General features: G+C 34.0%; 1 protein-coding gene across 1 annotated transcript in view; it reads left to right on the top strand.

Annotated features, from left to right (window-relative positions):
- Window positions 1-18,750, top strand: part of MOSMO (modulator of smoothened) — a 65,257-nt gene that overhangs the window by 340 nt on the left and 46,167 nt on the right. The window lies entirely within an intron of this gene.

Below are 18,750 nucleotides of genomic sequence, written 5' to 3' on the forward strand. Positions count from 1 at the left end.
AGGGCAGAGAAGTGAGGAGAGGAGCGATCCGGCCACCAAGCCGGGCCCGAGGAGAATGTGAAGGTAGCCAGCCCTGAGGCTGAGGAGGAGATTGAGGAGAGACCAAGACTGTCACTTAATGGCAGGACCTTAGTGGGGACCTGTCCTTTCTCTCTCAGGCGTGGAGGAGGGAGGGAAGAGGCACTGAGAATCAGAAAAAGTAGAAAGTAATTGGATATTGAAGGAAAAGGGGGTGGGGTGGGACAACCAGAGAAACACAGATAAACAGGTCTTGGGGTTCCTATGAGGGATCCTGTAGAGAGTAAATCCTGGCGTCTGTGGAACGGGAAGGAAGTTTGTAAATAAAATGTAAGAGGAGTATGTGAAGGGGAAAAAAGGAGAGGGGGAGGTGGACCAGATGCCCTGACCTGAATATTTAAGTGTTTTGCCCTTCCGTGGAGAGATCGGGAAAATCAAGAGAATGGCATTAGTACAGGTTAAATACTCAGAGAGGTGAGAGCTGGCCAGTCCCCAACCAGAGTTAACGGTTTCCGCTGGGTGAGAGGGGCCTGGGAATGCTGGTGTTGCCCTGAGTATGCACTGTTTCTACCTGCTTCTGTTTCTTGACAGCTTTTGAATTACACGTAGATTCAGATTCTCCCTTTGAAGTGTGTTGTTTATTTTCTAGATCCAGAAGTTGTAGTAATAAATCTCATGGGGCATTTTCCATTCTGATATATCACAAAATAGAAATCCTATTAGTACTTTAAAAATTAAATAACACATTAGAATTTTAAGGGTTCCCAGTAACAGCAAAGCCTGCTAGAAATGTCAAGGCTCTAAGCCAACAGTAGGTAGTCTCTGAAGTGTGTGTCTCAGGTGATTCTGCACTTTCAGTGTTTTCTGTCTCACAATTTGTGTGTGTTGTTGAGAATAGATTTCTGGAGAATATTCATATTTGTTCAGTTAATATAAAGAACAGAAGAGCTAAGATGGTTTTAACTTGTGAGCTCACTTTAAAATTGTCTCATCAGTAGAGGTTATGGGGGATGGTGAAATGTTAATCTCTAAAAATGATTTGTAAACATAAATGACTGCTTTGTCAAATACTTCTTAGTATTCAGCAATATTTTTAATTCAAAAAATGGCAGCAGCAAGGACATTTATTGCTTCCTTGGCAATATTCTATACCACTACCATTGTTTGCCTTTCATTGGACCATGCAACTAAAAATTGTGCTATCAGATGTTTTTCTTATTGTACTACAGTGTTAGGATCCTGTCGGCTCTATGGCTTTATTAAAACTCATAATTGCAATTTATAAAGAAAGCATTTAAGTACTTTGAAACTCAAGCATAATAATCATCATTGTCTTTTATGCCTGAAAATGTTTCCAGTGTATAGTTGTACCTGCAAAGACTAGCTTACAGTCTGTTCTTCTCTTTTCTCTTACTTTTGTCTACCTCTTGTCCCTGGTTTGGTATTTCTTATGGGACCTTTTGCTCTTTGTAGAACATGTACTAGCTTATTAAACTTCCCAAAGGTATGTATAACAAAAGAAAGTTGTAAGGATAATTGGGAGAAAAGTTCTAGACACATAGAATATAGTCAACATCATGTACTTTGCAATTACAGACATTAGAATCCCAGTTTTGGAAATAAAGCCTTATCAAAAAATTGTGTTCTCAGAAAGACAAAACTGGTAGCTTGTAAAAAGAATCTGTACATCTCTAAAGGCACTAGTCTCTGTAGTTCCATAGGTATCATTGAGTGATTAAAAGTGAAATTGAAATTCTTGGTACTCATTTTTGGAAGTAAGGTACTATCAGGGAAAATAAATCTACAATTAATGTAAGACAAGAGTATAGATATTGAGCCCATGGTTTTATTGGTATAGGACAGTATCCTTCTGTAAGATTTTATAAAATTATTGGGAAACCCTTCCCCAAAGAGTCTTCCTTAATATGAGTTATATCTATTGATATTTATTGTATTAGAAATGAAAATGACTTAGCATTATTATTTCGATAATGATTTTGATCTCACAATCTTCCTGCAAGGGGCTTCCCAGAAGTTTCTGGATCACATTTTGAGAACCACTGGAGAATTGAACCACATTTTGATTTTCCACTGAAAAGTTTCCTATACCAGTGCAACTTGTCAAAACTTAAAATGCTTAAAGACTTAGAGACTATCTAGAGATTGTGACTTGTCCAGAGTGTCGTTACATTTTTTAATTCTCAATCAGCTATTTAAGGGCAGTACTGCCGTGGCTGTGTGTGTGGAACAATAGTTAAATTGAGCCAAGCAACTGGGTTTAAAACATGGAAAGACAGGCAAAACTTCCTAAAATTTAGATTGATTGGGCTGTTTTTGTAATAATGTGAACTTCTCATAGACCTACCTCTGTAGGTTTTGTATGTTTGTTCTGTTTGTCTTCTTAATGCTGCAGAGATACAGGAATCAGTTCTCTAAGCTGTGTTTATTGTTTTGCTTAGAAAGGAAAATGAAGTAATTCTTTGGGAATTCAGAGTTGAATCGTATTAACATATGGATTGATTAAAGAGATTTCAAGATGTAATCAAACCAAGAGATTAACATTTTAAATAGTATATGTGGAAAAATAAACATTTTTAATGAACATTTAATATTAATAGATAGTTTAATGAAATTTAATTGGTAGTACAACGAAAACTTAGGTGGGATTATAAAATTTTAATATTACAAACAAAAAACTGAGATCACATGGGAGGTGAGGATGATATTAAGAAATTCCACTAACTCTGGTTAGTTTTTAGTTACTAACATTGAGTACTGATTATTAACATTTTAAAAATCACATTTCTTTTCCATCATTCTTTTTGTTTTACTTTTTATATCTGACTAGAGAGTAGCCATTTTTGCATTTTGTTTCTTATGTGCTAATACAAATCTGAGATGTCTGTTCTAGGATGTGGAGAGAAAATTTAAACTTATTCCAATAAAACTTATTGTTGAAGTGATGTTTACCTTTATTATTTTTAGATTAGGGAAAAAAGCTTTCAGGAGAAGAGGGAAGTTTTAGATGCCAATTCTTAAAAAGTATTCCATCCCTTACGTTATATTGTAATTCTTTTCATCTTTAAAGAAGCACATCATTATTTGAGGAATAGTTTTGAAGTTTAAAGAATTCATTTTTATAAGTGATAAGCTCAGTAAAATGGCTTTTGGTAGAAAAACTTGCTCAGTTTCCAAAGGGCTCCTTTATTGAAGGATTTCTATGCACAGGAGAAATCCAGTAGTCATCTTTTGATATCATCATTTTATCATCAATAAACCTTCCTTAAGCAGATGGGATCTCCTCAGGGAGATTTGACAGCTTTCCTTACTACTGCAGTGTTAAGAGTTCTTTATGTCTAGTCAAAGTTTTTTTTCTTTAATAATTGAAGCCCATTTATTTTTGCTTTATTCTCAGAGATTCGTTATCATTTTCCCAACAAAATCCTTCAATCAAATTCTTTCCTAAAACAACAGCAAACATTTATTAAGTGTTTGTCTTATAAGGCGCTGTGCTAAGCCCTGAACATACAAAGAAAGCAAAAATATGATCCTTGCCCCAGAGGTACTCGGAGTTGAAGGGCAAAATATCTTTAAGTATTCAGGTCTGGGCATCTTACCTACTTCCCTTCTCCTCTTAAACCCCTTTACAGTCTTCTGTTGTACTTCCTTCACAAACTTCTTTCCCAACCTCAGACCCTAGAATTTTCTCTCTATAGCGCCCTCACCGAGCAGAGTCCTGTTTCAGATCTCCAGAATATATTTTGTCTGCATTTAATAAATTGGCAGTAATCTTAGAGGTAAGATGGAAGCAATTGGGAGTCTTAAAAGGCCTGCAAAAAGTGGAATTTGAACTGATGTTTTGAGGAAAACTAGGAGACTAATAGGAAGAAGAATATTCTAGGCATAGGAACAGCTGATGAAAAGTCATGGAAGCAGGAAATGGGATGCTGTATGTAGGCCTCTGTTGCTAGGTCTTAAGAGTATGTTGAAGAGAGTATGGTGTAAAAGATTGGGAAGGTAGGAATGGGCAATTGTCAAGAGATTTAAAAGCTAAATAAAGGATTTTATATTTGAATCTGAAGGTAACAGAAAGCTACTAGACTTTGGGTAGGAAAAGTAATATGTCAGATCTGCACTTTAGAAAAATGACTTTTGACAGCTGGATAGAGAAAGAACTGGAGTTGGGGAGAGACTTGAGATTGGAGACCAGCCAGCCATAAGGCTTTTTTTATATAAGTCCAGGTAGGAGGTAATGAGGATATGCACCAGAGTGATGACTGTGTAAGTGGAGAGGGGACATATGAGAGATGTTGTGAAGGTATGATCAATAGGATTTGGCAACAAGTTGGATATGGTGAGTGAGTTTGGGTGACTAGGAAAGATAATGGCCTCAGCAATAAAAGGGAAATTCAGAAGAGGGAGGACTTTTGAAGAAAGATGATGACATTCTGCTTCCATCATGTATACATTTAAGAATTTAAGATAATTGACATTCAGTTTTAGGTGTCTAATTTGCAGGTACGAGAGGTCAGAAGAGAAGTTATTTATTGATAAATAGAATTGAGGTCCTTTGCAGAGAAATGGTAATTGAGTCCATGAGAATTGATGAGATCATCAAATCAAATAGTATGGAGAAAAGAGCCTAGGACAGATTCTTGGGGGACACCCACTGTTAAGAAACAGAATTCTTCAGGTATGACAAGGATGAAGATCCAAGAAAAGAGACTGAGAAGGAGCAGTTTGACTGATAGGAAAAAAAACAGGAAAGAATAATGTTAGAAAAACCTAGCTAAAAAGGAGATAGTTGAAGAGAGAGGAGTCAGAAAAGCTGAAGATTGAGAAAAGGCCATGAAATTTGACAGTTGAAAGATTTTTAGAGGGAGCAGTTTTAGTAATAGTTTTTATACCAAAGTTGAAAGCCATTTTGTAAGGAGTTTAGAAGAGTGAAAGGCAAGTGGAGGCAGTGGTGGATGGCTTTTGAAAGGAGTTTAGCCACAGAAGGTAAGGGAGATGTAGGACAATTGCTAAGGGAGAAATAGTAAGGATCAAATGAAGGATTTTTTTTTAGAGGTTAAGTGGTATTTAAGTGTGTTTGCAGGCAATAGGAAAGCAACTCTGTAGACAGGGAAAGGTTGAAGATTTGTAGCACAGTTGGGGTGAAGGGATAATCTTCTGGAGGAGACAGAATGAAATGATATGAAGGGGGTATACATAGGCATTTACCTTTGCAAAGGGAATGGGCTACTTCTTCATGTGATGCAGGATGAAGTAACTAATGATAGGTTGTTGATGATGTGAGATTGGTCAGAAAAATGGACTAGATAAATCTCCATAGAGATGATAATTGAATTAATGGGAGCTGATATTACCAAGTCAGAGCAGAGATAAAGGGAAAAAAAGAAAAAGTTAATATATTTGAGTTGTTTGTAACTTAATACTTTATAATCCTTTTCATATTTTTAAAAATATCACATGATCTAATTTAGTAATCATTTATTTAAACAGACAAGGAAGAGTTACTTTTTATTTTCTTCAAAATTTGAGGTCTGCTGGATAATGTGTATGTAAGAAGGAGGGGGACTTAAGTGTCATTGCCAGCTGTACTTTCCTCTTTGGAATCCTGAAACATTTCAAGGTCTAATGGTAGAACCCAGTTAACTAGTTGGATATTCCTACTGTAAGCATTCAATAAGAAATTAAGTTGCAGTAATTTAAAATCTGATAGTTAAATAAATAAATAAATATTTTCCAGAGTAGTGGTGACCTCAGTTATCCTGTGACATGAGGAATGTTGTCAGTAAACTAAGTTGTCATCATAAACATACTCATTTCACTTTTATTAATTTAATTGACCAGAAGTAGTAGAGAATATAGAAATCTGTGTACCCTAAAATAATAAAAATCTTAATTTAAGGAAGCATATTTTGATATTTTAAGGAATGTTGACCATAAAAAGGGGTGGGAGCAGGAAGCATGGTGTTGTTAGAAGACCTATGATTTTATTTTCTTACTGGGATAGAGGTGAGAGGTAGCAGGACAACTGTTGAGCTACATGTGCAGTGAGTTGTAGAAGAGGAGCCTTGGTAACTTACTTTAGCAGACGTAAACAACAAATGGAGATTGATGAAAAGAAGGAAAGGCAGGAAAATAAGTGCTATAGAATTATGTCTCTAGATTCATAAAACTGAAGCTATTTATTGAGACATTTAATTCATCAGCTTTTTAAACAACTCTCAGAACTTAATTGTGAAAAGAAATGTGGTCAGGAAATTCTTAGGCTCATCTTGGAAGCTTTGGCCTGCTCTGTCCATTTCACTTCAAAGCAGTCTTTTTTTTTTTTTTTTTTTTTAATTCTTATTCTTAATGTATATTTGCTTCAAAGAAAAAAAAAATGATTTCAACTGGTTATATCAAAGTATTTCCATTTTGAGCAGATCTTTCTTGTTCTAAAATCTAGTAGGGTTCCACCTAAGAACAGAGACTGTATTTTTAGCAAATTTTAATGCTTATTGGGACACATGCAAATATAAAAAATGAGAAATGATCAATGCTTATACTTAGCTGGAGCAGATAAAAGAGGTTTTCAAGGCGGGAAGGCTTTTTTTAAATTCATGAAACTGAAGGGTGTTTTTTTTTTTTTTTTTTTTAAGGTTTTTTAGTTGATCTTTTTTTGTAGGCTGAATTTACCCTATTTTCAGTCATTCTGAGTTTTTCAAGTGGATATGGATCTTAAAACAGAATGTTCACTAGAGATCATTTAACTTAGAAATTTTTTTTGACAATTTATAAAATTTTTCCAGTTAAGAATTAAAGAGTAGATTTGACTAATAATAGCTAAATTTGAAAATGCTCTCCAGTCTGAAAATCAGATTTAGAATGGGCAAAATATGTATTTCCTCATGGAAATCTGACCAAATAATGTAACTACTTGGAGTTCCAGCTTAAAGGATAAGAACTCTTCTGGTTGTCATTAAGGTAATGTAGCTATTCTAATAAGATAGCTTATGAAAATGAATTTTTATATATTTCATGGCTTTATTCCAGTGCATAGTTATATTGTAGGCCATATCATAAAATCTCATGCATACTACTCAGGCGACTAATAAAATATCGATGTTTGTGAAATTGTTATTGTTAGAGTCTACATTGAAGCTTAATCATACAACTTGAATGGGTAATTTTCACACAGTGACCTTGTTTTATACCTTTCCTCCAAGTAGCCCAAAACATAAGACTAAAAAGTGATAGGATTGATATATATATCTGAGAAATTTCATATTTACATATTTAATTATTTGTTATGGCTTATGTTACATCTTTTTCCCTCTGGTTGTTGAGTGTTATTTTGTCAAACTTTGGTGGCATTCAGATTTTTCCGCATATTTTGTATCTCTCTGATAAATAATTTTTACAAAGTCTATCCTGATTAGTGACATAACATCTTTATTTCAAGAGGTAAAATTTGGATGGACCTTAGATTTATACCTTGGTGTGGGGTTTGGAGAGGCTGTATGGTTGTTACCAGAGTAGAAGTATTATTTCCAGGAAAGAATGGACATGTGCAAAGGGCATATCTAAAAACCACTAAAGATCAATCCTTGAGCATCTTAGAGATTAATCTTTTACCCTATATTGTTTAGTTAGTCAATTAGCCGTTATTAAATACTTATTATATGCCAACTCCTGTGCTAAGTGCTAGGAATTCTAAGATAAGCAAAAAGCAGTCCTTGCTTTCTTCAAAATCTAGGTCTTTATTGGAGAGACAAATATGCAAACACCTATGTACAAATAAGATACATAAAAGATAAATTGGGATGTATTCTTACAGTGAAGGTACTAAGGTTAAAGAAGACTGAGAAAGGCTGTTTGCAGAAAATGAGACTTTAGCTGAGACCTAAAGGAAGCACAAAAGTAGAGCTAAGGACAGAGAATTCTAGGCATGAGACAGCCCAGTGAAACTTCTCACCCCAGAGATGGAGTGAGAAACAGCAAAGTACACAGGAGTATGGTGGGCAGGAATCAGGTTATAAAGAACTTTGAAAATCAAAGAGAAATTTTTATTTTTGATCCTGGACATAATAGGAGCTATTGGAGTTTATAAAGGGGTAATGATCAAACCTGTGCTCAAGGAAAATCAGTTTGACAACAGAGTAGATAGTTGGAAGTGAGGAAAGAATTGAGGCAGTGGAAATAATTATCATCTTGTTGATGGTTGTAGTGAGGACCTATACCAAAGTGGTTGTAATATCGGAGAAGGAAGTATACAGACTAAGAAGATTAAAACTAGACTTGACAACTGATTGAATTTGAGGAATAAGTGGGAGTGAGGAGTTAAGAATGACACCTAGGTTGAGAGCTTTTGTGCCTGAGGCAATAGTGGTATCAACCACAGAAATAGGGAAATTAATATTGGAAAGATGAGAAGGACAAAGGTAATGAATTTAATTTTGGTCATGTTGTTTTTAAAGTGAATACAGGACATTCTATTCTAGAAGTCTTTTAGGCAGTTGGAGATGTGAAACTATGTTGGGAGAAAGTTTAGGACTGGATAAATAGATCTGAGAATTATTTGCATAGAGATGATAGTTAAAACCATGAAAACTGATAAGATCACCAATATAAAGAAAAAGAAGTCCCAGGACAGAGTCGTGGAGGATGCCCACAGTTATCAGGTGTGCTGGATTAGGATCCAACATAGAAAGGTATTCTTATTAGGTTTGCAGATGACACAAAGTTGAGAGAGATAGGTACCATAGTGGAATAACTCCTAAAAGAATCTTGACAAGATAGATCAGTGGCAAATTCAAATTGAAACTTGGTACCAAGGGATAAGGATTATTGCAGGCTAGGTATTGATTTAGAAAGTCAGTTATTAGTTTTATCTACATTTTATTTGTCAGCATTCATTATATTTTTATTTATTTTGTAAAATACTTCCCAGTTACATTTTATTCTATTTGGGGTCACTTTCAGGAGTATTGTGGAATGCATGTGGCCATATTTGATGCCTCTGGGATAAACTTTTGAATTGGATTGGATTGAACCTAATAAAGTGAAATTTAGTAGAAATAAGTATAGTCTTGTACTTGGATACAAAAACACCAACTTTACAAGCATAAGATGAGAAAGGCAAGATAGGAATTGTTCTAAAAAAGATCTAGAGGTTTTTAGTGGACTGCAAGCACAATATGAGTCATATATGTAATGTAGCGGTCAAAAAAGCTAATGAAATCTTGGGCTATATTAAGAAAGGCATAGCTTCCAGAAATAAACAGGTGTTAGTCCCATTATATTCTGTTCTTGTCAGACTTCATCTGAAATACTTATGTTCAGTACTAGGCACTATAGTTTAAAGAGGACATCGATAAACTGTAGCATTCCCAGAGGAGAGCAACTGGGATGGTAAGGGACCTTGAGCATGTGATATATGAGGACTGATCAAAGTAATTAACTTGAAGGTAACTCAAGGAGGACCTATCCCCAATATTTAAAGGATTGTATCATAGGAGATGGATTAAACTTGTTCAGAACCAAGAGCAATAAGTGGAAATTACAAAGGAGTAAATTTAGGCTTGATAATAGAAAAATTTAGCAAGAATTTGAATTACTCAAAAGGGAAATAGGCTTCTACAGAAGGTTGTGGGTTTCTCTTTTAGGAAGTCTGCGTGCATGGACTGGACAACCATTTGCTAAGTAGAGTATGATAGATATTCTTTTGTGTATAGGCTGGACTATGGCTGCTGAAGTTTTTTTCCATCTCTTAATTATGTAATTTTGTAAGGATCTGCATTGAAAATGGTCTGTATGTGAATTTTAAATCTCAAGTTTTAGCATTTATATGTCCATAGAAACTTCTCTTTATATTCTCTATTTTATTGTAAATTGCAGGGAAAGAATTGAACCAAGGATGCTATGTGTGTCATGACTAAGTAGAATTTACCTCTTTGCTATACAATTTAAAGAAATAAAAATATCTTTATATTGACCTTATGTAAAAATAATAGTTGACATTTATATAATGCTTTAAGACTTTTTTTAATGAAAATTCACAGCATAGTTTATCATTATAATTCACTTTTGAAATAAATTGATATTTCCTTGGATCACTACTAAATTATATTTTATGTATGCAATGTATATATGTTTATGTATATAAAAATACATATATTGTAGAGAAAGAGAAATCACAAGGGGGGGTTCAGTTTTATTGTAGCTTTGCTATAAATAAAAGGTCACATTTGACTTTGCCACATTTGCTACTCTATATAGTAAGCAGAATGACAGCTGTTGAATTTTAATATCGAGCTGTTCAACTCTGGACCATGACCTATCTTTAGAGAATGAATGTAGAAACTCAGAGGTTAAATCAAGCAAAAAATGTGAGAGAAAGGCATTTCATGAGACTTTGCCATTTCTAATGTAATCACAGCTGAGTCATTCACCTGGAGCATTAGATCAAGTTTCAGCCTAAGTAATAAAAGAATCCAGGTGTAGATGGTCTATGCCCAAATCAGTTTTTGTTGTAAGAAGTAACTGCCTGTTTTTAAAAAACTAATTTTTTGTTGTTGTTGTTGTTACATCCCAAGGATCTCCAAGGTCCTCTTGTTTTAGATTGCCAGTGACATGATTTTATTTATAATAACTTTTTTTTGTTTTGCTAAAGTTAATCTTTCTAAAAAGAGCTAGAAAAGGTAATTGCAGATCCTGCAATCCCACTTTTTCCTCAGTACAGAACAACAGATTTTTAACTTCTTGCAAATTTTAGTCTCTCCCAGAGCTCCATTGCCATCAGTTAGCAATTTCTTTCTTTGAGGTTCACTCCATCCAATTGTATTACTCAATCTAGATTCTAATGATTGTAATGTAATGGTCATTTTTCTTCTTTTCTCAAAGAGTTCTGTGCCTACCTCCCAGTCTTCCTTTCCATTCTCCCCAGTGCCTCCTTGTATACATGTTAATGTTCCCTGAAAGTAGTCTGCCTGTTTCTCAGTCTCATTAATCCCCATGGTCTTTTCTATTCTACCACATTTACATACAGAGGTATAGAAATGATGTAATCTTTCATCTCTACATTATACACGAATATTCCTCTTTCATGTTGAGAATTCTGAAATTCCTTTATCTGATCATAATATTCTATAATTCCATTTCTGTCTGTGTCATCCCTTCTCCTAAACTTATTCATCTTCCCTTTCACCCCCTATGTTCTCCCAGGCTATTACAATAATACATTGCTGTAGCAATAATGATTTTTTTCTTCTCTTCTTATTCTCAACATTAAAGCTGACCAGTTTAACACTGCGTTCAAGTTCCTTTCCATCTTGTACTATCACCACAAATGATTGCCTAATTTCAACTCTGGATTACTTTCATCATCACTTTCTCTATTCCTACTTAATGAGGTGTGCTGAAGGAAGGCAACTGTACTGAAAATATTACAAATTTATGTTATCCTTTCTCAACTGGCCTCTTACTCAGTCCTTTTACTCTTCCCTAATTGATTTTGTATTTTTTTTTAATCTATAAAGACTGTTCTATATTCTCTATTCCTTCCTAAAGCCTTCTTTCCACTCTTGCTTCCCATTTTCTTAGAGGACTTTTGACTCATTTTTTATGGAAAAATAAATTCTATTCTTCTTGGTCTTTTTCTACATTTCATAACTATCTGCCATTATTATTCCCTGTACTCTTCTTTTACTAAAATATCTGATAAAGAGACACCCCTTTTTTCTTACCCAAATCTGCCCTTCTATATGCATACCCTTGATCCCATATCTTCCTATCTACTATGACAGATTTTCTACATAATCATAATATTTGTAAAGTGCTTAGCACCGTGCCTGGTATACAATAGGTACTTAATAAATGTTTTTGCCTTTCCCTTCTTTCCATCTTCTACCTTTTATGGATTCCTTCCCTGCTGCAATAAGTTGTTCCTTGTTCTTTAAAAAAAAAAAAAAACAAAACACTGCATCCTTACCTTTCTCCCTCAAACTATTGTCCTATATTTTTCCTCCAGAAACCAGAGCCAAACTCTTAGAGATTTTTCTCTACATTGCTTGACTTTACTCTTTTTTTCATTTCTTATTCCTTTGCAATCTGGCTTCTGAATTGCATCTGAGTACCCAGATGCTCTCTTGAAAGTTGGTAGTGATTTCTTAATTGCCAGCTCTGATAGCCTTTTCCCCAGCCTCATTGTTCTTCTTTGCAACATTTGATAAACTGTTTCTTTTCCTCTGTAGTTCAGCCAAGCTACCTTTCTGGCTCTTCTTCACTCATCAGATTCCATCTCACATCTTTATATCTTTGCACAAGCCTGTCTTCACACCTAAAATGCAATCCTTCCTCATTTCGTCCTCTTAGAAGCTCTGCTTTCCTTTAGAGTTCAGCATAAATGCCATCTTCTGCACAAAACTTTCTTAATTCCCTCCAAGTTCTCCCTCCCTCGAGGAAAAATACTTTGTATATGTTATATATGTATATTTTTATAGCTGACAAGTCTATCAGGTAATGGATAGAGAGGTAGACCAGAATCAAGAAAGACTTATGCTCCACCTCTGACACATTCTGAGTGATCCTTTGGGGAAATCACTGAAACTTTCAGCACTAGAGGCACTTCTCTAAGGCATTATAGGCATGTGAACCTGAGATCTGTAAACTTTTTTTGATTTTTAAAAATCTCTTTATAACAGTTTTAATAGTTTCCTTTATAAATCTATATATTTTATTTTATAGATATAAAAAGTACAGTGAGAAGGAATTCATGACAATTTCATCAGACTGTTAAAGGGATGTGTAGTACGGAAAAGAGGTTAGGAAATTTTGTCCTGCGGCCAGAAACTGCAAAGAAAGTGGTGACCTGCCTTCGTAAAGAGAATTTACTTTTATTAATGAAATCACAAATTCAGTCTCTTTCCATATACATATATATGTACATGTCACCTCTCCTGCCTTTATGTCCATGCACCCGTCATAGTACCTTATACATAGTAAGTAGATGCTCAATAAATTCATTAATTCTTATACCCATCCACAAAAATTGAGAACTTAATATGTTTAGGTACTGTGCTGGCTCCATAGAGAATTACAACAGGGTAACATTTGTAGAATTTTGTAGTTATACATAAATTAGAAAAATGGATCACCTTGGATGGTTAGAGAAAGCTTCTTGGAACAGATGGAAGGAGCCCTTAAAGGGTGAATAGGATTGAAATAGAGAAGAAGAAAACATTCCATTTAACAGTGAATCACCCAAGTAAAGGCCTGAGAGGTAAGCAAATACAAGATAAGTTCAGAAGATAAGTGAACAGATCATTTTGGCTGGAGAAGAAGATTCATGTAGGGGAATACTATATGATAATACTGAAAAAGATATTTGAATTAAATTGTGTTAGGCTGAATTTGGACTTTATCCTGTAGGCAATGGGAAGTCATTAACAGCTTTTCATTTATTTATTTTTTAATTACAGCTTTTTATTGACAGAACATATGCATGGGTAATTTTTGTAACACTATCCCTTGCACTCACTTCTGTTCCAACTTTTCCCTTCCCTCCCCTCTGTCCCCTTCCCTAGATGGCAGGCAGTCTTATACATGTTAAACATGTTAAAGTATATCCTAGATATGTGTGCAGATCTGTACAGTTCTTTTGTTGCACAAGAAAAATTGGATTCAGAAGGTAAAAATAACCTGGGAAGAAAAACAAAAATGCAAGTAGTCCACTTTCATTTCCCAGTATTCCTTCTCTGGGTGTAGCTGATTCTATCCATCCAATGATGGATCAATTGGAACTGAATTAGATCTTCTCTTTGTGTAAGATATCCCCATCAGAATATATCCTCATATAGTATTGTTGTTGAAGTATATAATGATCTCCTGGTTCGGCTCATTTCATTCAGCATCAGTTCATGTAAGAGTCTCCAAGCTTTTCTGTATTCATCCTGCTGGTCATTTCTTACAGAACAATAATATTCCATAACATTCATACACCACAATTTACCCAACCAATCTCTAATTGATGGGCATCCATTCATTTTTCAGTTTCTAGCCACTACAAAAAGTTCTGCCTCAAATTTTTGCATATATGGGTCCTTTTCCCTTCTTTAAAATCTCTTTGGGATATAAGCCCAGTAGTAACACTGCTGGATCAAAGGGTAGGTACAGTTTAATAACTTGTTGAGCATAATTCCAAATTGCTCTCCAGAATGGCTTGGATCCATTCACAACTCCACCAACAATGCATCAGTGTCCCAGTTTTCCCGCATCCCCTCCAACATTCGTCACTATCTTTTCCTATCATCTTAGCCAATCTGACAGGTGTGTAGTGGTATCTCAGAGTCATTGACAGCTTTTTAATAGTAGATTTATATAAATAAAGTGATATTCATAGGAAGGCGTTATTTAAATTAGAGACAGGGAAACTATTAGGCCATCCTAATAATTTTATACCAAGTACTGTGCTAGAAATATGGAATCTAAGTAACTAAATGATCTCCACTCAGGAATTTTACATTCCTTAAAAAAAAAAAAGAAAGACTCCAAGATTTTGAGCCTCAGTGAATAATTATTATATTAACAGAGATAAGAAAAGGGGATCCTGCTTGAGGTAAAAATTATGCAGATGCCTTTAGTGATGTGCTTGAGGTAATTTTATGATGTAGTAGTGAAAATAGATCAGGACTTAGTCAAGACTGAAGAGGATTTGGAAGTCATATATAGCAGGTAATAGTTAAAGTGATGAAAAGGTGGTAAAGTATTTTATCTTATTTCATTTTGGCAAGTGAGACTATACCATAATCCAGTTTTGCTATTCTGAAACAAACATTGGCAAAATTCAGTTTTGGTTTTTGCTGTCATGGAGAAAGGGAAAAAGGTATTGTGAAGACAGAGTATAAGAAATATTATAAAGAATCAAGTTGCTGCAACACTATCCAGATGAAGAACATTATTTTGTTCCAAAAGTTTTAGTCCTAGTTTTAGACAGGATCTTAGAATTTATTTGACCATGGAAACAGTGGAAATTTTTTTTGTTTCTAAAAAGATAAAAAAAAAAAAATAATAAAATAACAGTCATTTATTTTCTATCCCTCCTATTTGAAATGGGGGGGGGGGAAGGGAGAAAGGAAATTCAGATCCATGAAAACAAATATATATTGTTAAGAAAAAAAAATTTCACTTTGGTCATGTCCAAAAATATGTCTTTAAGTCTTATAGTTCATCGCCTAACTAGTGTTATAAATTTTACCTAGCTCAGATAAGTCTATTTAATACCTTATCAGTTAGCTGTAACAATTGTATATTTGCAATCAAAATGCATATATTATATAATACAAATATTCTGTTAAAAAAACTATAAAGGAAGATACCAATAAGTTCAAGATATGTTACAACTAAGATATTAAACTCTATATTGTCATTCTGAAGTAGATAAAATGTATACTTCATTGGGTAGTTGTGTTTTTGTTAAATAAAAAAGAATAAATTTAAGAATTGGAGACATGAATCATTTAAAACACTTTGTGAGTCTGGCTATATGAAAAGGTAAACTGCTTATGAGACTTTTTTTTTTTTTTTTTAGATTTTTTAGGTTATATATTCACATTCAGTTTTCACATATTTCCATGAGTCATATTGAGAGAAAAAAAAAAATCAGAACAAAAGGGAAAAACTACAAGAAAAAAACACAGAAGGGTAAAAAAAAAAAAAAAATAGTATCGTTTGATCTGCATTCAATCTCCATAGTTCTCTTTCTGGATACAGATGGCATTTTCCACCCAAAATTTATTGGAATTGACTTGGATCGCTGAATTGCTGAGAAGAAACAAGTCTATTGTAGTTGATCATCACACAATCTTGCTGTATAATGTTTTCCTGGTTTTGCTTGCTTCACTTATCAACAATTCATATAAAGTTTTCCAGGTTTTCTAAAATCAATTTATTCATTTTTCCATATAGAATAATAATATGCCATTAGATTCTTATACTGTAGCTTATTCAGCCATCCCCCAATTTTTCATCCACTCATTTTCCAATTCTTTGCCACTACAAAAAGAGCTACTACAAACATTTTGGTACATGTGAGTCTTTCCCCCTTTTTTATGATTTCTTTGGGATATAAACCCAGTGGTGGCACTGCTGTATCAAAGGGTATGCATAGTTTTATAGTCTTTTGGGTGTAGTTCCAAATAGTTTTTTTATGACACCTTCCTTAAGACTTCCTATTTTAGACAGATTTGTTCTTATTTAGACTATAATGTTTCAAAAAATAAACTTGTTTGCTGGAATGTTGATTCAGTAAGAACCCTTTGTGGGATAATACAATTCATTGTATTGGCATTTCTAGCACAAAGTGCTAGAAAGATAGGGAGGTGGACTTCATCCATTTGCTTCAGGGTGATTTTTCATAATCAGCCTAATGACATAAGGGACTTGCATGAAAATAAACCACTCCATATTTTTCTCTTATTGTAACTATCTTCCTACTTTGTCCAAGAACTCTGATAAGAGAATATTTGTATTTAATATTTTTCTTTAAAAATTAACATTCCTTTAGTACTAGATATGTTTATGAACTCTCAGAAATAGATCCTCCAACAAGTGGTTAGATGCTAGAAGTACAGAAACCCATTGCTAAGTTTTTACTGAACTAGAACAAATTTTTTTTCATTTCTTAACCCTACTTATCTCTAACATTAGACCCCAGATTTTTTTTCTTTGCTTCTTTGTAGGATGGTAGCAAAAATGGGTTTCAGTAAAAAAGTCACAAAATGTCTTTTTAAAAATGTTTTAATTCTTCTATTCTCATTTTTATGTTGTTAACAATTGTCCTTGAGTTGTTAAGAGAAAACATTTTTTAAATTGTTTTTTCCTTAAGTTTCCTATGTATACTCAATACTTTAGCCTTTCATCCTGAATTTATGTGTGGACAGACAGAAAATCATGCTGATTAGGTAAATTAGCTTTGCTACAGATTTCTAGTCATAATGATCTTATTTTGACTGTTCATCAAATTAGAAGAGTATTTTAAGATTTTATTGATTTTAGTAGAGCCCAGCAAAGTTTTACATGCTTAAGTGATATCTTGTGGGCCAAGCTTGTCGGGGGTGGGGGGGATGGGGGGGTGTTACCTCAGTGCCTTAAAAGTTATCATTGTACACTAAGATTTATTTTGCTATGTCTCTGGAGACAACTATTGGCAAAAAATGAGGATGCTTAATTGTGGTAATAATTTCCAGGAATTACCAACTGTTATTGTTATGTAACTTTCTTTTGTGATTTTCACTCATGGATATTTACTTGAATTATTTAAATTAGTTTCGTGAACTGGGATTTGAGCAAATATAATGTCTACTTTGAAAGAGATATCTGGACCTTTTTTCTTTATGTGTAAACTTAGCATATTGGATGTCTTCTGAGTTCTCTCCTAAAATCTAAAATTTTGTGACTCAGTGAAATTTGCTTAAAGAAAAAAAAATAATAATAATTCCTCCTCTCCCCCCAGACATAATCTTAAAATCAAAGCTGTTTTGGACAGAAGAGGGAGAGATGTGACTCCTAGATAAAATAAATTCATTTGACTAAACAGTTCTCTTAAAATTTTATTTAAAGCACAAAAACTTTATTTTAAAGCAACCACTGTAATACTTGAAATGGTAACAGCAGGATATAAATTAGCTATAACAAGCAATAGGAGCAGTAAAGAGTAAACTAATAATATGTTTAAGACAACTATGGGAGCACCAGAATCTACAAGTTCAAAGGGTTCAAAGGATGTTATCACTTAGTGTAAATTAATGCATTGTTCTGTTTAAAATGAGATAAGTTGGGGTAGCTAGATAGTGCAGCAGATTGAATGTTGGCCCTGGAGTCAGGAGGATGTGCGTTCAAATTTGATCTCAGACATTTAATGATTCCTAGCTGTGTGACCCTAAGCAAGTCACTTAACCCCATTGTCTCATAAAATGAGGTTAATTTTTGTTGCTTGATTTGCTGTGCTGCCAAGAAGTCTAAATTTACAGGGGAATTTGCTCCCAGGGAATCCCCAACTATGTTTCTGTTTACTAGAATATCAAGGCCAATTGGCCTTTTCACATCCTTAGACTGGGTGTTTTCTGATTTAAAGACTCTGTTAGGGGTTGTGTCAAGTTGAAAATTGATCACTCTCTTTTTTTTTAAATAGTATTTTATTTTTCCAAATACATGCAAAGATTGTTTTTAACATTTTATCTTTACAAAACATTGTATTCCAAATTTTTCTCCCTCTCTGCCTTCCTTCCCCTTCCCCAAAACAGTAAGCAATATGTTAAAACATATGCAGTTCTTCTAAACATATTTCCATATTCCTCATTCTGTGCAAAAAGAAAAAAAAATCAAATCAAAAGGGAAAAAACATGAGAAAGGAAAAAAAAAAAAGAAAACAAACTTAAAAGCAACAAGGGTTTGATCAGCATTCAATCTCTATAGTTCTCTCTGTATATGGATGGCTCTTTCCATTACAAGTCAGTTGGAATTGGCTTGAATCATCTCATTGTTGAAAAGAGCCAAAGTTCATTCATCACAGTTGGTCATCACATAATCTTTTTGTTACTGTGTACAGTGTTCTCTTGGTTCTACTCACTTCACTAAACATCAGTTGATGGAAGTCTTTCCAGACTTTTCTGAAATCAACCTGTTCTTCATTTCTTATAGAACAATTATATTCCATTTTATTCACATAGCATAAGTTATCCAGCT

The sequence above is a fragment of the Sminthopsis crassicaudata genome, chromosome 1, assembly GCF_048593235.1.
Source record: "Sminthopsis crassicaudata isolate SCR6 chromosome 1, ASM4859323v1, whole genome shotgun sequence".
NCBI classification, from domain to species: Eukaryota; Metazoa; Chordata; class Mammalia; order Dasyuromorphia; family Dasyuridae; genus Sminthopsis; species Sminthopsis crassicaudata.